The sequence below is a fragment of the Phaseolus vulgaris genome, chromosome 2 (genome assembly GCF_051622355.1).
Source record: "Phaseolus vulgaris cultivar YP4 chromosome 2, ASM5162235v1, whole genome shotgun sequence".
In the NCBI taxonomy this organism is placed as follows: domain Eukaryota; kingdom Viridiplantae; phylum Streptophyta; class Magnoliopsida; order Fabales; family Fabaceae; genus Phaseolus; species Phaseolus vulgaris.
Window position 1 is genome coordinate 13,454,998 of NC_143499.1, and position 16,056 is coordinate 13,471,053.

Genomic DNA, 16,056 nt, shown 5'->3' on the forward strand with positions numbered 1-16,056 from the left:
TATAAATAGGGAGACCTACCTCATGTATTCATATGTTGAATGAAGACTAAAGTTACTATATACAAATTGTGTTAAAATTTTGAGTGAGTGAATTTCCTCATAAATTGGTCTTATCTTTGAGCGTTGTGAGTTCTCAAGTGGCGGCATCTACACTTATCTTGGATTCAATTCACCATCCAAGTGGCGTGCTCCATTCACAATTCCATATCTCCTAAGTTTCCTTTCACTCATCTTTTTCCATTCCATTTCCATTTTATTGTCAATTCCAAAATATGTCTTGTTCTTATTTGGTTTCCTTTAATTCTATTCGGTCATTTTCAATGTTCTTGCTCTCCTAGTGTTTGCTTAAATTTCGCACCTATTTTTTTGCATTCATCTTCACCATTAATTGTGTTTTTCCTTTGGCCTTATGAAAATGAACTTTCACATCTACTTAACACTTGTTAAGTTAATGTCCAGTGAGAATTTTCCTTAGGCTTCTCACCTATAATTGTCCTAAAATCTAAATCTAAGTAAAATGTCACCATACAAATGAACAATCCTAAAATCAACTCACATCATGTGGTATCAAGAGCTATGGTTGTGTTTTTTTTTTTTAGTTGATTTGGCACTTTATATTCAAGCAATTTACATTCTAGGTTTTTTAATTCTTTTCTTTAAATTCAAGTACCGTTACTTTCTTGTCTTTAAATTAAAGTACCTTTACTTTCTTGTCATTATTTTCTTGCTTTTAATTTTCCAACACCTTATTTTATTGCAGAATTTTTTTCAGCTTTTCTATATTCATAGCATTTTTCACTTTTGAATGTTTACATTTTATTCAACCAAATCCACAAGAAGATGAGGACGAATGGAGATTGCACACCTTTGCCAAAAGGCACCATCCACACCAACCACAAACATCACATTCCTTTGCTTTTGTAAAGTTACCTAGTTTTAGTGGGTCCAATGACCCTTCTTTGTATTTAGATTGGAAAGCTAAGGTTGAACATCTTTTTTATGTCTATAAGGTCACCGAGGACCAAAAGGTTAGGTTAGCTTCCTTAGTTTTTTTAGATTATGCTAACCAATGGTGGCACAAACTTATAATGGACATTGAGCTAAACAAGAGGCCAACCGTGGTCTCTTGGTGTGATTTAAAGGCATGCATGCACGCGGTTTGTTCCTTCTTCTTATAGGAGGGAACACTTGTTGAAGCTCCAAAGGCTTCATCAAGAACATAGGACAGTAGATGAATACTTTCAAGACTTAGAAACAACTTTGACTAAAATGAATATGCATGATAATGAAGAGTCAAAGATAAAAAGGTTTGTAAGTGGTTTAAGAAGCGACATTGAAGATATTGTAGAATTCTATGGGTATTCTTCTTTAAAGAAAGTGATTCACCTAGCCATCAAGGTGGAAACAAAACTTTTGAACAAAACAACTTTCAAACATACTCATGATGGCTTGTACAGTTCTTCTTGGAAGGATACAAACAAAAATTTACAACAACTTCTCCTTCCACTTTTACAAAAGAAACCAATTCTCTCCAAAAAGTTTCTAAACACAACCTTTCTCCCTCTACCCCCAAGTCACCCACCAAAACTTCAACACCAAATATTTTAAATGTTTAAGTTTTGGGCACATAGCTGTCAATTGTCCCACTAAACGCACCATAATGTTACACGAGGTCAAACAAGACCAACTTAAAATAAACACCAAAAGTGAAAATGAAAGAGAAAAGGAAAGACAAGAAAACATGGGTTTCATCCCTTCACCTCCAAGGTGTTCTCTTTCCTTATCTTTTTCATTACCTAACAATTCTAAATACTTGATATTTTTGTTTAAGAAGTTTAAGGATGTTATTCCAAACCCTCCTAAAGGTTTTCACCTTCTAAGAGGCTTTTTCACAAAATTTTTCATCCCCAAATATTCTTTTCAAACATGTCCTGTAGCTAGAATTTCCACCTATCATCTCCCTAAAATTAATGACCATAAGTTTGCTTCACCCCTCCCATATCTATCTCATGTGAACAAACTTACTATGTTCTGTGCAGGACTACTAAATTCGTGGACGAATTCTTTCGCACCTGGGGAGCATGATACAAACCCACAAAGACCCCAAAACCAAATCCACAAGAAGATGACCAAGGATGCCAACTATGAAGGGTCATCTCAACAACCAAAGGAAGACCTCATAGATAGGAGGAATGGACAAGGTCCAGAGCACTTGAAGTTCTTCCTACTAGTCTTCTTAAATATTTAGAAAAATATTGTAAATAAGTTAGGCTCAAATGAGGGGTCCAAATAGTATAAATAAGCTAGAATAAAGTGTCTTTAGCATAGTAAGGGATGTAGGTAGCATTCTAGCTTGTTCCTAGCCCATTTGGAGGCATTTTGACCTAGTTTCTAGAGGGATAAGCCTAGAATTCGGGATTGACTTAGTCAAACCCTATGGCTGCCCACTTTTTCCCTTTTCCCATTCTACCATCTTTTCTTCTTTTCCAAGGCTTCTAAATCTGTAAATAGGGAGGCCTACCTCATGTATTCATATGTTGAATGAAGAGTAAAGTTATTATACACAAATTGTGTTAGAATTGTGAGTGAGTGAATCTCCTCCTAAATTGGTCTTATCTTGTGAGTGTTGTGAGCTTTCAAGTGGCCCATCCACTTATCTTGGATTCAATTCACCATACAAGTGGCGTGCTCCATTCACAATTCCATATCTCCTAAGTTTCCTTTCACTCATCTTTTTCCATTCCATTTCCATTCTATTGTCTATTCAGTCATTTTCAATGTTCTTGCTTTCCTAGTGTTTGCTTAAATTTCGCACCTATTTTTGGCATTCATCTTCACTATTTATTGTTTTTTCCTTTGGCCTTTTGGAAATGAACCTTCACATTTACTTAACACTTGTTAAGTTAATGTCCAGTGGGAATTTTCCTTAGGCTTCTCACCTATAATTGTCCTAAAATCTAAATCTAAGTAAAGTGTCATCATACCAATGAACAATCCTAAAATCAAATCACATCATGGTCTTTGTTAGGTTAGAATTGTTTAAATAACCTTTTACAGTCTTAATCTACCTTATATCTCATAGCCATAGTGATGAGCTTAAGCACAAGGGTGTTAAAAAATAGTTTTAAGAAACTGCTCCAAGTTTTTCAAAAAATATTTTACTACACAAAAATTTAATCTATTGTTTGACAAAACAAATGATTGCTTGGTACTGCTTCAAAATTGTTAGTTTTTTCAAAATTCGGTTTTAAACTCCAAAATTATGTTTTGTTTCAGTTTTCAACTAATTAGAAGGTGGTTATGTTACCACCAAGAGTAGTTTCAAAAAACAATATGTTCTTTTTAACTTTAATCTGTTGTTTTTATAACACTTTGTAACTATTTTTTAGAATTTTTTTTTATCTGAAACCTATAAAAAGGGAACTTAATCTCAGGTCAAATCACCCTTTGTAATTGTGATTTGCATACCATTTTCAAGTGCTTTCCTTGAGATTTTGAAGCGAGTTTAGTTTTTTTAAATTTTCTTCTTAAAAACTTTTAAGTGCTCTTGTAATGATGTCTTTGGCTTGAAATTCAAGGTTCTTTCAAGTGATGCAACTGTGAGGGTCCTGGTTCGAACTCATAGAGTTTCTAGAAATTAGTGTGTTGCTGGAATAGTGTGTTTCAGCTTGTGATCTTGGTTTTTGGAGGGTTCAAGAACTAGGAGGTTTGCAAAGATTGCTTTGCTTTAGTGGAATCCATCTTGGTATAAGGTGGAAATGGATGTATCTCTTATTAAGTGAACCAGTATAAAAATTATGTGGCCATTCTTCTTTCTTGATCACGGCTTTAAAACTAAAATCTAGAAATCGGTGATGAAATAAACTTGTTGTTTCAAAATTGAATATGTTGTTTTAACTGTTGATGGGTTAAATCATTTTTTTTTCAAGATTCTGATAGGACATTCTTTTTTCTTAAAATTAAAAATATCTTTAATTTTGACTAAGTAATACATGTTTTAAAATTCAAATAAGCAATCTTGTTCAAGATTCTATCATTTTGAAACTGATTTCAAAAAAGTTGCTTGCTGAATTTAATTTCTTCACTTAAAATCTCTTCAACAGAATTGTTTCAAGTGAAACCTTTTTTAAATGATTGGATTAAAGGTAAATAGTCTTGTATCTCTTGGTTTTAATCATCAAAGTGTTTCTTTGTTAACTCTTTGTGTTAAAGGTCTAACATTGTCTCAAATTGCTTCTCTGTACTAAAGTCTTGAACTGATAAGTCTATCAGAAATAAAATCTGTTGATTCTAAAACTAATTTGTTATATTTTTTAAACTTCTTGAAATCAGAAAATAAATTTGTTTTTTCCTTAAATCAATCTATTATTTTTCTGTCAAGATTTCTTAAATTGTATTCTTTGCGAAAAATTTCTTAGTTCAATTCACCTCTCTTGAACTTAGACTCTAATAATCTCAAAAGTATAGTCTTACTGTGTGTGTATTTTATATTTGTTTTTTAAGAGCATTCATATTTTGGGGAGTGAGCCATATATTGTAAATCCTTCACTCTATGAAGATAACCCTGTGTGCTTCCACTTTTTCTCTCTGTTTGAGAGTGTTTCTCATATGTTGAGAGATTTTAGTGTCAGGGGGAGATTAAGGTTATTACATGGAGAGGTGTAGAATACTTGTTACCTAGACATGTATAGAATACTTGTTACTTGGAGAGTTGTAGAATACTTGTTACCTAGAGACGTGCAGAATACTTATGTTAGTGAAGGCTCTTAAGTGTTTTACTTAAGGGAACTAGACGTAGCCCTGTGATTGGGTGAAATAGTATAAAACTTTGTGCATATTTCTCTTTATCCCTTTTTCATTATAATTTGTGTTTGATTATGATTTAAATAGGTGAATTAAGTTCAGGCTTCATTCAACCCCCCTTCTAGAGTCAATTGTACCTACATGACCTTGATTGGATATGGTTTTGAGTTGTGATTATGTAACATTCTTGTAGGGTTCAAGAGTGGTTTTCTGTGCGTATTGATGTAGTGATGGCTTGGCTTGTTTAGTTTAACAACTAGATGTAGCTCTTGTTTAAAAGTAAACCAATATAAAAGTTATTGTGTAATCTTATTTCCCTTTCTCTCTTTATTTCAGAGTTTGAATTGATCGTGTTCTTATTGTTATTGACATTTTTAATCTATTAAATTTTGTATCATATTTACTTTAATCAATTAATTCTCCAAGAAAATTATTCTAATTCTTCATAAGTTTTACAATGTTTTTGGTAGTTCAATCCACCCCTCGTGAACCCGATCTTTTTTTTTAACAATAACAACACAACATTTAAAACATAAACAAATCCCTATAAACTATGAAGCAAATCATGACTCAATAAGTTATTCCAAGCACATGTTCAATAAATTTAATCCTTGCCTAAATAGTTCATAATCCTACTATGACTCCCAAAAATCTTCAAATATGACTTTTGGAAGAGCTTTTGTCTACACTTTTATTTGATTAAAATTTTTTCAAAAAAAATAACTTAACCTTAAAATGCTTGGGCTTGCCAAGAAAAATTGAATTGTTTAAAAGGAAAATAATTATTTGATTATTAAAAAAAATGTGTTAGCTTATTTTGATCCATATACAAGAAGTATACACCTAAGTCAAATTGCTTGATTCATAGATTTTATTGCTACCACATATTCTATCTCAATTATGCTTTGAGTCATAATTTCCTACTCTCTTTTTTAATAACATGAAAACACACTTCAACCAAAATTGAAATAATAAGTTTTTAGTATTTTTATTTCATTAGATGAATCACCTAATCATGGTAAAAATATAATGAAGCTTAAATTTTTTGAATGCTTATACTTTATACCATATCATTCATGTATCTCACAATTTGTTTGACAACTTAAACATGCACTTCATTGAATGAATGCATAAAACTTGAAAGCGTGTTTACTAAAAACATGATATCAAGTCTAGTTGCACTAAGATGTAATTGGAAACCAATTAGGCTTTTATAATGGTTTTCATCCACCTTATCAATGTTATCATCTTTACTTCATTTCTTTTTTTATTAAGAAGAGTGGGGGTACTTTTCCAATTCTCCATGCATAATTGTTTTTAATATCTCCTTTGCGTACTTCTTTTGACATATAAGTACTTCATCTTAATATTAGTTCACTTCCATTTCCAAAGAAGAAGATCAAACCAAAATCTCTCTTCTCAAATACTTTGATCATTTAAGCTTTGTTACTAGTTTCTCATTGGTGCATGTCACAAAATGTCATGAAAAAAATAAAAAGTATGAAAAAATAAACATTGAATTTTTTTTTCCAAAAATAATGTAACTTCACTTGGACCCTTAATAAATAAATTTTTAATATAATAATCAATTCTATCATACTAGGTGGTAGGGGTACGTTTAAGATCATACAAGGTCTTCTTTAACTTGTAAACTTACTTGTTGAAGATAAAAATAAAAGGAAAAATTAATTAATTTTTTTTATAAATTAAATTAAGTTAGTTTATAAAAAAATAATTTAATCTATCAATAAGTCTATTTTAAAGAAATACTTCTAGAGAAACTTGTGTAAACATTTCCCTAAGATAATTAGTTGTGTGATGTGTTTTTGCTGAAAAACGAAAAATCAGCTTACAATTATCATCGGTCAATGTATCTAAAGATTACAGTGATACCATACAACCAATTCCACTAAGATGTCCGTTAAAATTGCTCTGAATTAATTTCTTTTATTTTTTCTAAATTAAATTTAATCATTCTTGTAATTATTTTTAACCACTTAATTAATTAATCACTCTACGTAACATAGCCTTAAATTAACCCTATTAATATTTTCGTTAGGAGAAAAAAAATACGATGGAGTTCGCATGCAAAAGATTTCACCCTTAATTTCTTTGACCTGTCAGTCATGCATGAATGAATTTGGCTGGTAAATTGACCCACTTATTTAAAAAATTGTGTTTTATTTAATTAAATTATATAATGCATTAATATATATTTAATTAATTTTTTATTAATTAATTATATTCTTGGATGCTAGAGATTTTGTCCCAGAGATGGCAGACAAAATGTATTTTTGGTTATTAGAGTAAAGGTTACAAAATAGTATTAACTAATTTAATTTGGGTGGTCAGTGTAGAAGAATTAAAATCCTTTAAATATGAAAATAAATATCTTAGAAAATAATTTTTAAAATCATACGTTTCGATGATATTAAATTTAAATTAAAAATTTAGTTCTTATATATCCGATACTGCTTTTTCGTTGGTCTTGAAAAAAATTACATTTACCCCACATAATTGTTTCATTAATTAGTCATTACAGCTAAGATAATACCGATGGTAAAATTTTCCAAACCAAACCAAAACCAAAATTAGAAAAAGAAGTCAACAATAATAATATTAATATATTATTTAACTATAGTGTAGGTTTAAAGAACACTAAAATAGATATAAAATTAAATAATTCTTAAAAAGTGGACTTTAAGTTTAATTTAACCTCATATATGAAATGTTTTAATTTTTAATCGATATAGGATCTCCAACACACCCCCTCACGTCGAGGCTACCAACTCGTGTGTGAGACTATATATTATGGGTCTGATAAGCCCAACAAACAACTACTAGGATAAACTCGAAAGGACTCTAACACCATATTAACAAATGGACTTTAAGCCTAACTTAACCTCATAAAATCAGCTTATAAGGAGAGGTTTGCCCCACTTATATACTATGAAATGTCCTAATCTGATGTGAGTTGATTTTAGGATTGTTCATTGAGGTGACACTTTAGATTTATGATTGAGATTTTAAGGCAATTAAGAGTGAAAACCTAAGGAAAATCCCCACTGGACATTAACTTAACCAATTGGTTAAGTAGATGTGAATGTTCATTTCACAAAGGCAAAAGGAAAAAGACAATTATAAAGTGACAATGATGCCAAGATATGGTGCAGAATTAAGCATGGGTAGCAATTATAAAGACAATGACCGAATGAACAAAAGGAAACCAAAAGAAGAACATATTTATGAATTGAATGGAATGACAATGGAAGGAAAAGATGAAGGAAAAGGAAGCTTATGAGAAATGGAGTTTGAGATGATGAGCACGCCACTTGGATGATGAAATGACTCCAAGATAAGTGTTGGAAGCCGCCACTTGAGAGCTCTCAAATTCTCACAAGACAAGACTAAAGACTAAGAGGAACAAACCTCACTAGCATCTCACACAAAATGTGCAGAGTAACTTTTCTCTATTTCATTCAACTTCTCAATACAATGAGGGAGACCTCCTCTTTATAGAATGAGGAGCCTTGGAGAACAAGAAGGGAGACGGGTAGGATGGTCTATGCAAGGGGGCAGCCTAGGGTTGGACTTTTGGTCAATGTCGCCCATTCCTACACATTATAGAACCTAGGGTTTCTTTCCTTCTCTAATGGACTTCTCATGCCCCAATTTTATAACTTCACCTCCTATTTATGCTATATGGACCGACTCTTGCTTATTCTACTATTTGGACCCCTCAAGTGAGCCATCTTATTTACAACATATTTTAAACATTAAGAAGACTAGTAGGAAGAACTTTAGGTGATCTGGTTTATAGCTTTTTCTTCTGTGGATGCTTTCTCGAGGTTTGGTGGGGCCCAGCTTTGTATACTGAGATAACTGCCCTTTTTGTGAAGTTCTTGTTGTATCCTTAGTCATCTGTCGGTTTGTATCATAATCTCTAGTCGATGTGGATCTCCAACAATAATTAAACTTAACGTTGTTGTTGGGGACACTAAGTGAGAAAGCAAATGTGAGTAAATTGTCGCCATTGGGGACACTACATGGGAAACAAATATTAGTGTCGCCTAGACCTATGTTAAATGTAATAAAATATTAATTTGCATCTACTTTGTGTCCCCATTCTCGAAGTAGTATCATTTTGCAACTTATTTTTTTATTGCATCTACTTTGCGTCCCCATTCTAGACGCTAATTGTTCTCTCCTGTTGACTTTTTTCGCTTGTTGATTGTGATGGGGTGCTCCTCCTCCAACCTGTCTATCCTCACCGAGATGATCTACTTCTCATTGCTAGAACGTGGCTCCATTGGGACAGAAGGGGGCTCTACATGTTGATCACACTTCGACGATCAAGTTAGCGAGAGCATACGAAACAAGGATAAGTATTCAGCCTAGTATTCAAAAATTGCCTCCCTTTACCGAGGGTCTCAACCCCTTTTTATAACTTATCTCTTTAACAATTTGTTCACGAGAATATAATCTCAATTCAAAACATAATAAACTATATTCTTCTTACTTGCACCTTTACTCACGGTGCTAACTGCAGAAGGGAATCACGTGCACCCTTATTCTCGAGTGCTCACAATATAATAAATATCACAATAAATTTGACTAACAACTTTGTGCATATATTTGCACAAATAACAGCTCTGTATTGTGCAAGATGGGAAGCTTTCATGTATCAAATTCTCATGGAACCTGAAGCTGTGTTGCTTTTTAGGTCTGGATTTCGTTAAGGGGGTTTAAAATCTTTGTATGATCAGTCTTGATTCTCACGCAAAGCTTAATTCAATCTGTTTTAAAGAACTAAGTGTTTTTTCATTCAAAGGGAAACAAACCCATTAAAGTTTCGAGACAATCATTTGTTTGTCACTTAGCTGGCAAAGGAGTTTTGAAACTGTTTTTTTGAATCAGTTGTATAACTGCTGAAACCATTCAACCGGTTAAATCGTAGTTTCAATCGATTAAATGTGAGTTTTCATAACAGCTTTTTGAAAACCTGTTTTAACTGTTTTAGTTGTTTAAATATGCCTTTAACAGTAGTTTTTCAAAGGTTATAAATATAGCCTTCTTTCAAATGTTTAACAAGAATGAAAGAGAGAAGTTTTACACTCTGAATTTAGATCAAAAAGAGAGATTATCAACTATTTGTGAAAAGGTGTTTTTCCAAGTTTAGCAAGATTGCTTTTGAGCTTTATTGTGATTCAAGAACTGATCAATAGGGTTTTGGGTGTACTATAATTCCAGGTGTTTTCTACCCTTTCTTAGTTTCTTGTAATTGTTCAAATTACACTCTGTAAAATTGTTTGTAAAATCCTATAAAGCCAGTGTGATTCTGGCCTGAGGTGTTTGTTGTGTGCAAAAAGGGTGAGTAGACTTTGTGGGATTCAAAGTCACCTCTTTGTGGTGTGTGTGTTTGTAATCTGTGTTTGGTTACATAGTGGAATACTCAGTGGTTTTACTGAGGACTGGATGTAGCTCAGGGATTGAGTGAACCAGTATAAACCTTGTGTGTAAATCTCTCTATCTCTCTTCTCTATAACTGTTTGATATTTCCGCTGTCATAAACAACCGGTTAAATCGTGCTTTTAACCGATTAAAATTATGATATCTGAATTGATTGGCTTTCTGAATTGCTTATCTGAGTTGATTATTAAAGATTCATTCTAAAGAAAGTATTTGTGAAAATATTTTATAAACAATTCACCCCCTCTTGTTTTAGCCCTATAATTCTAAAATTGGCATCAAGAGCTAGGTTCTTGAAAGTTACTCAAGTCTTTGTTTTCTGAAAATCTTTTTGATGCCTGATAAAATGCCCTTTGGGGAAGGTGCCTCAATTAACAGGCCACCACTGTTTTGTGGGGTTAGTTACCAATTTTGGAAAGTGAGAATGAAAATTTTTATACACTCAACTGATAAAGGCATTTGGGAGTCAATTGAAAATGGTCCTTTTGTACCTCAAGTTAAGAAAGATGATGTTTTAGTTTATCAACCTTCATTCGAGTGGACTGAGGCAGAAAGTAAGAAAGTTAAATTTGATTGGATATCAAAAAATATTATAACATCTGCTCTGAGCTGTGATGAGTTTTTCAGGGTTTCACAATGCAACTCTGCTAAAGAAATGTGGGACATCGTGGAGGTCACACATGAAGGCACAACTGATGTGAAAAGAGCTAGGAAGCATGCTCTGATTCAAGAGTATGAACTCTTCAGAATGCAAAAGGGAGAATCCATATGTGATGTGCATAAGAGGTTTTCTCACATTGTGAATCATCTTATGAGTCTTGGTATGAAGTTTGATGAGGAAGAGCTTAACATCAAGGTACTGAAGTGTCTTGATAGAACATGGCAGCCAAAGGTTACTGCCATCTCTGAATCAAAGGATCTCACCTCAATGACTGTGGCATCTCTTTTCGGTAAACTAAGAGAGCATGAAATTGAGATTCAAAGGCTTGTTGTCTAAGAAAGTGAAGACAAGCATAACAAGAGCATAGCACTCAAAACTAGCAAACAACAACCAGATTCCAGTGAAAGTGAAAAAGAAAACATAAGTTTGTTATCAAGAAAATTCAGCAAATTCTTGAGAAAGAGACAAGCTTCTAAAAGGTATGATTCAAAGAAACCTAGTGAATTCAATTCTAATAAGTATACTTGCTATGGTTGTGGTGAACAGGGTCATATCAAGGCTGAATGTCCAAACAATGAAGTGAAAGAAAAGGGAGACTTCAAAAGAGAGAAAAAGGGAAAAGCTAAGAAAGCATATTTAGCATGGGATGACAATGATGTCTCATCCTCAAGTTCTTTAGATGATGAGGAAGCTAATCTTTGCCTTCTAACATCAGTGACAAGTAGCATGGATTCTACTTCATCAAGTAAAGGTACCACCTATGATCAATTGCTTAATGCTTTTTATGAAACTCCTGATGAAGCCAACCGATTGACACTTTCTCTCAACCGGTTGAAAGGATTAAATAACTGGTTGGAAAATAGGGTTAAGACTCTAGAGGAAGAGCTAAGCAAAACAAAAGAAGATTTTAAAAATCTGGATTTAATTTACAAAAATTCTTTTTGCAGTTGTGAGACAAAAACTTGTGAAAATTGTGAACTTCTTAAAAAGAAGATTTGCTACCTCTTGAAAACCTTGGACAAGCTTACAACTGGAAAGTCCAATTTTGAAGATGTTTTAGCTTCATAGAAATGTGTATTTGGAAAAGCAGGTTTGGGTTTTTACCCTCAAAGCAAAGAAAAGAAAATTACAAAACCTTTTTCAAATTTTTCAGAAAAACAATCGGTTAAAATATCGTTTCAACCGGTTGTTACATGCTTCTATTGCATGAAGAAAGACCATTTTGTCAGGTATTGTAGGTTTTGTAAATCTTGTATACATAAAGGCATCTATAAGTGGATTCATAGATGTATTGCTAATTCAAAGATAAATCTAACACTGAAGGTCCCAAATTCTTCAAGGGATCAAATCTTGAGATTTGGCAAAGTTCTGTTTAGCAGATTTCTGATTTCTCTTGAAAGGTTTAGCAAGGACTGAATATTCAGTACACGCCAACATATCAAAGTCTAGTGCTGGTTTCTTGAACTATCTGTAATTAGAAAATATGAAATATGAGAATAAAATTCTCATTCTTTGTTGAGAACTATTAGTGCTTAAACTCAATTTAATATGTTACTCTATGTTTCAATATGTAATTTCTGTGTGCTCCATTTATTCTTCATACATTTAATAGCTTGCAAATATGTTAAAACATAATGATTATATGCAACATGCGTTTTTTTAAAATTTTCCTTCAGAACAGAAATTTAGCCGATTGTTTTCTCGAAACAACTGATTATTTTGAATCTGATAAGCTCTGGACAAATCTGTTTTTGAATTTTAAATTCGGGTTTGTGATTACAGTGACGTGTATGGTCAAAATTGTATTAATTGGATGTTTGTATACAGTTTAACCCTGTTGCATTTGCTTTTAATAGATCAGATCCCTCCATATCTTGAAAATAAAAAAATGTCTTTAATGTTTGGTCAAATATCACATGTGAATCTGTACCTTTTTTATTTGACTAACTATGTTAGCTTTATTGTTCAAATTTGATTTGCTTTTCCATTTGAAATCATGTCTATTTGTGCCATCTTTGACCATGAAGTTCATCTATACAAGACAATGCAATTTGGTGTCATCTCTCACACATACAAGTTGTCTTTCTTATCTTTTCTGTCTTGAGCTTTCTATGCAGTAAGTTGACGTCTTTGTTCTGAATTAAGAAATGGTTGGCACTCCTCCCTCTGCAAAAAGGATGAAATCAAGGGGTGTTAAAAGCTCTGGAAAGCTTGAAGGATGGTTTGTAGGTGATACCAATCTCATCAACAAGTAGAAAGAATGTGAATACACCAAAAGTTGTTTCCTTCACATGGATGAAACAACAGAAGCTGGATTCTGTGAGGAGCATTCTCAAAGAAAAAAAGTTGAAGAGATTCCTAGAACTTACAGGGAATATCTATCCTGATCTTCTAAAGGTATTTTACACTAATCTCCAATTCAACAATGACTCACTTATTTCACATGTCAAGGGTGTAGATATGGTCATCATAAGTGAAGTATGGCCTGCTGTGATTGGGCTGAAGTCTTATGAACTAAGAATCAATAGGGGAAACCTTGGAATAGTGGAAGATTTCAACAAAATCCAGTTTTACAAAGGCTGTCTCAAGAATCCCCACTCTAAAGTGAGGAATTTTTCTGTTGGTGGATTAAAGCTTGATGAAAGGCTTGTGGCTTTCATAGTTTCATGGATTCTCACACCTAGGGGGAGCAACCATTCAACTCTATCTGAAGAAAATCTTGTCTTGATCTACTATATCATGGACAAAGTAAAGATCAACTGGATTCACACAATCAAATAGCACATGCAAAAAGTTATGAGGTTATGTTACTTTCATTATCCCTACGCCATTTTGATTTATAAGTTTCTGCATTACTTTGAAGTGGATATAGAAGGAGAGCTAGCAGAAGTAATCAAACCCTCCAGTGAGATCAATAGTGGATCCCTAAGTTAGATGTGATTTACTAAGATTGGTGGAAGATGGGTAAGCAAGGATGGTGATCAAGCTGGCCCAAGTGGAACTAATGAAGGTGATGAACCTAAAGAGGCAGCAATGCAAGATGAACCTATTGTTGAAACTCAAGAAGGTGAACATCATGACATCAATATGGATGAAAGGATGCCAAACATGTCATCTTTTGAAAGGCTAATGATCAATAGAATGGACACTTTTGCTGACAATCAGAGGAACCGATATGAAATGTGCGAGTCAAAGTTCAACAACATGGATACTCAATTGTCTACTCTGGATGAAAAAATTGAAGAAGTCCAAAGACAAATTCTGGAACTACAGCTTGAAAGGGAGGACAGTCCTTCATTCTAAATTTCTGGTTTATTATCTTAAAACACTTGGTTTTATGTTAAACTGTTTTTAATCCTACCATTTCTCTATTTGATGAGACAAATAGGGGGAGAAGTATTGTTGGGAGTTGTAATGTTCTTAATTGTGTTTTACTGCTTTTGAACATTGTTATTATTGACTGTGTTAACTGCTTTAAATTTGGAGTTTTAAAATTGTTGTTATTTCTAGTTTACAGAATTTTAACCGGTTATCTCTGCAAAATAACCGACTGTTCTTGTATTCTTGTTGGTTTCTCATCTGATTATGGCTGATGTTCCTTATGGAAATCACCTAGTGAGAACTGATGTATAGTGTATATCTATTTTGGATTAGATTATCCTGTGTTTGTTTAGTGAATGCAAGATTCAACAGATTCTAAACAAAAAAAACATTCCTAAAAGCATCCCAAGGATTTGTCTCCATCAAATAGGGGGAGATTGTTGAAGATGAGAAACTTTCATGTATCAAATCTTCATGGAACCTGAAGCTGTGTTGCTTTTTAGGTCTGATTTAGTTAAGGGGGTTTAGAATCTTTGTAACATCAGTCTTGATTCTCACGCAAAGCTTGTTTCAATCTGTTTTAAAGATCTAAGTGTTTCTCCATGCAAAGGGAAAAGCAACTGATTAAAGTTTCGAGACAATCGGTTGTTTGTCACTTAGCTGGAAAAGGAATTTTGAAATTGTTTTTTGAATCAGTTGTATAACTGCTGAAACCATTGAACTAGTTAAATCGCAGTTTCAATCAATTAAATGTGAGTTTTCATAACAGCTTTTTGAAAACCTGTTTTAACTGTTTCAGTTGTTTAAATCTGCCTTTAACAGTAGTTTTTCAAAGGTTATAAATATAGCCTTCTTTCAAATGTTTAACAAGAATGAAAGAGAGAAGTTTTACACTCTGAATTGAGATCAAAAAGAGAGATTATCAACTTTTTGTGAAAAGGTGTTTTCCCAAGTTTAGCAAGATTGCTTTTGAGCTTTGTTGTGATTCAAGAACTGATCAATAGGGTTTCGGGTGTACTGTAATTCCAGGTGTTTTCTACCCTTTCTTAGTTTCTTGTAATTGTTCAAATTACACTCTGTAAAACTGTTTGTAAAATCCTGTAAAGTCAGTGTGATTCTGGTTTGAGGTGTTTGTTGTGTGCAAAGAGGGTGAGTAGGCTTTGTGGGATTCAAAGTCACCTCTTTGTGGTGTGTGTGTTTGTAATCTGTGTTTGGTTACATAGTGGAATACTCAGTGGTTTTACTGAGGACTGGATGTAGCTCAGGGATTGAGTGAACCAATATAAACCTTGTGTGTAAATCTCTCTATCTCTTTTCTCTATAACTGTTTGATATTTCTGTTGTCATAAACAACCGGTTAAATCGTGCTTTTAACCGATTAAAATTTTGATATCAGTTTCTGTTTGAATATTTGATTGGCTTTCTGAATTTCTTATCTGAGTTTATTGTTAAAGATTCATACTAAAGAAAGTATTTGTGAAAATCTTTTATAAACAATTCACCCCCTCTTGTTTTAGCCCTATAATTCTAACATATGTATATTCACGTGTATCATACTTTAACAACTTAACATATATATTTAACTAATAACTTTACATTAACACGCGATTAACTTATTATTTTGTTTTATTTAAATTATCCTTCCCAAGCTTACCAATGAAGATGGGTTGGGCTCATGGCCCACCAGCCTCTGACCGAATAGCCGAGCTAACCATGCCCACGCTCGTGGGTCGAGGTCCCGAGCATTCGACCACTCTCTCCATTCCACGCTCGAGGTATAGCTCCCCCCTCAAGGGTTTCAA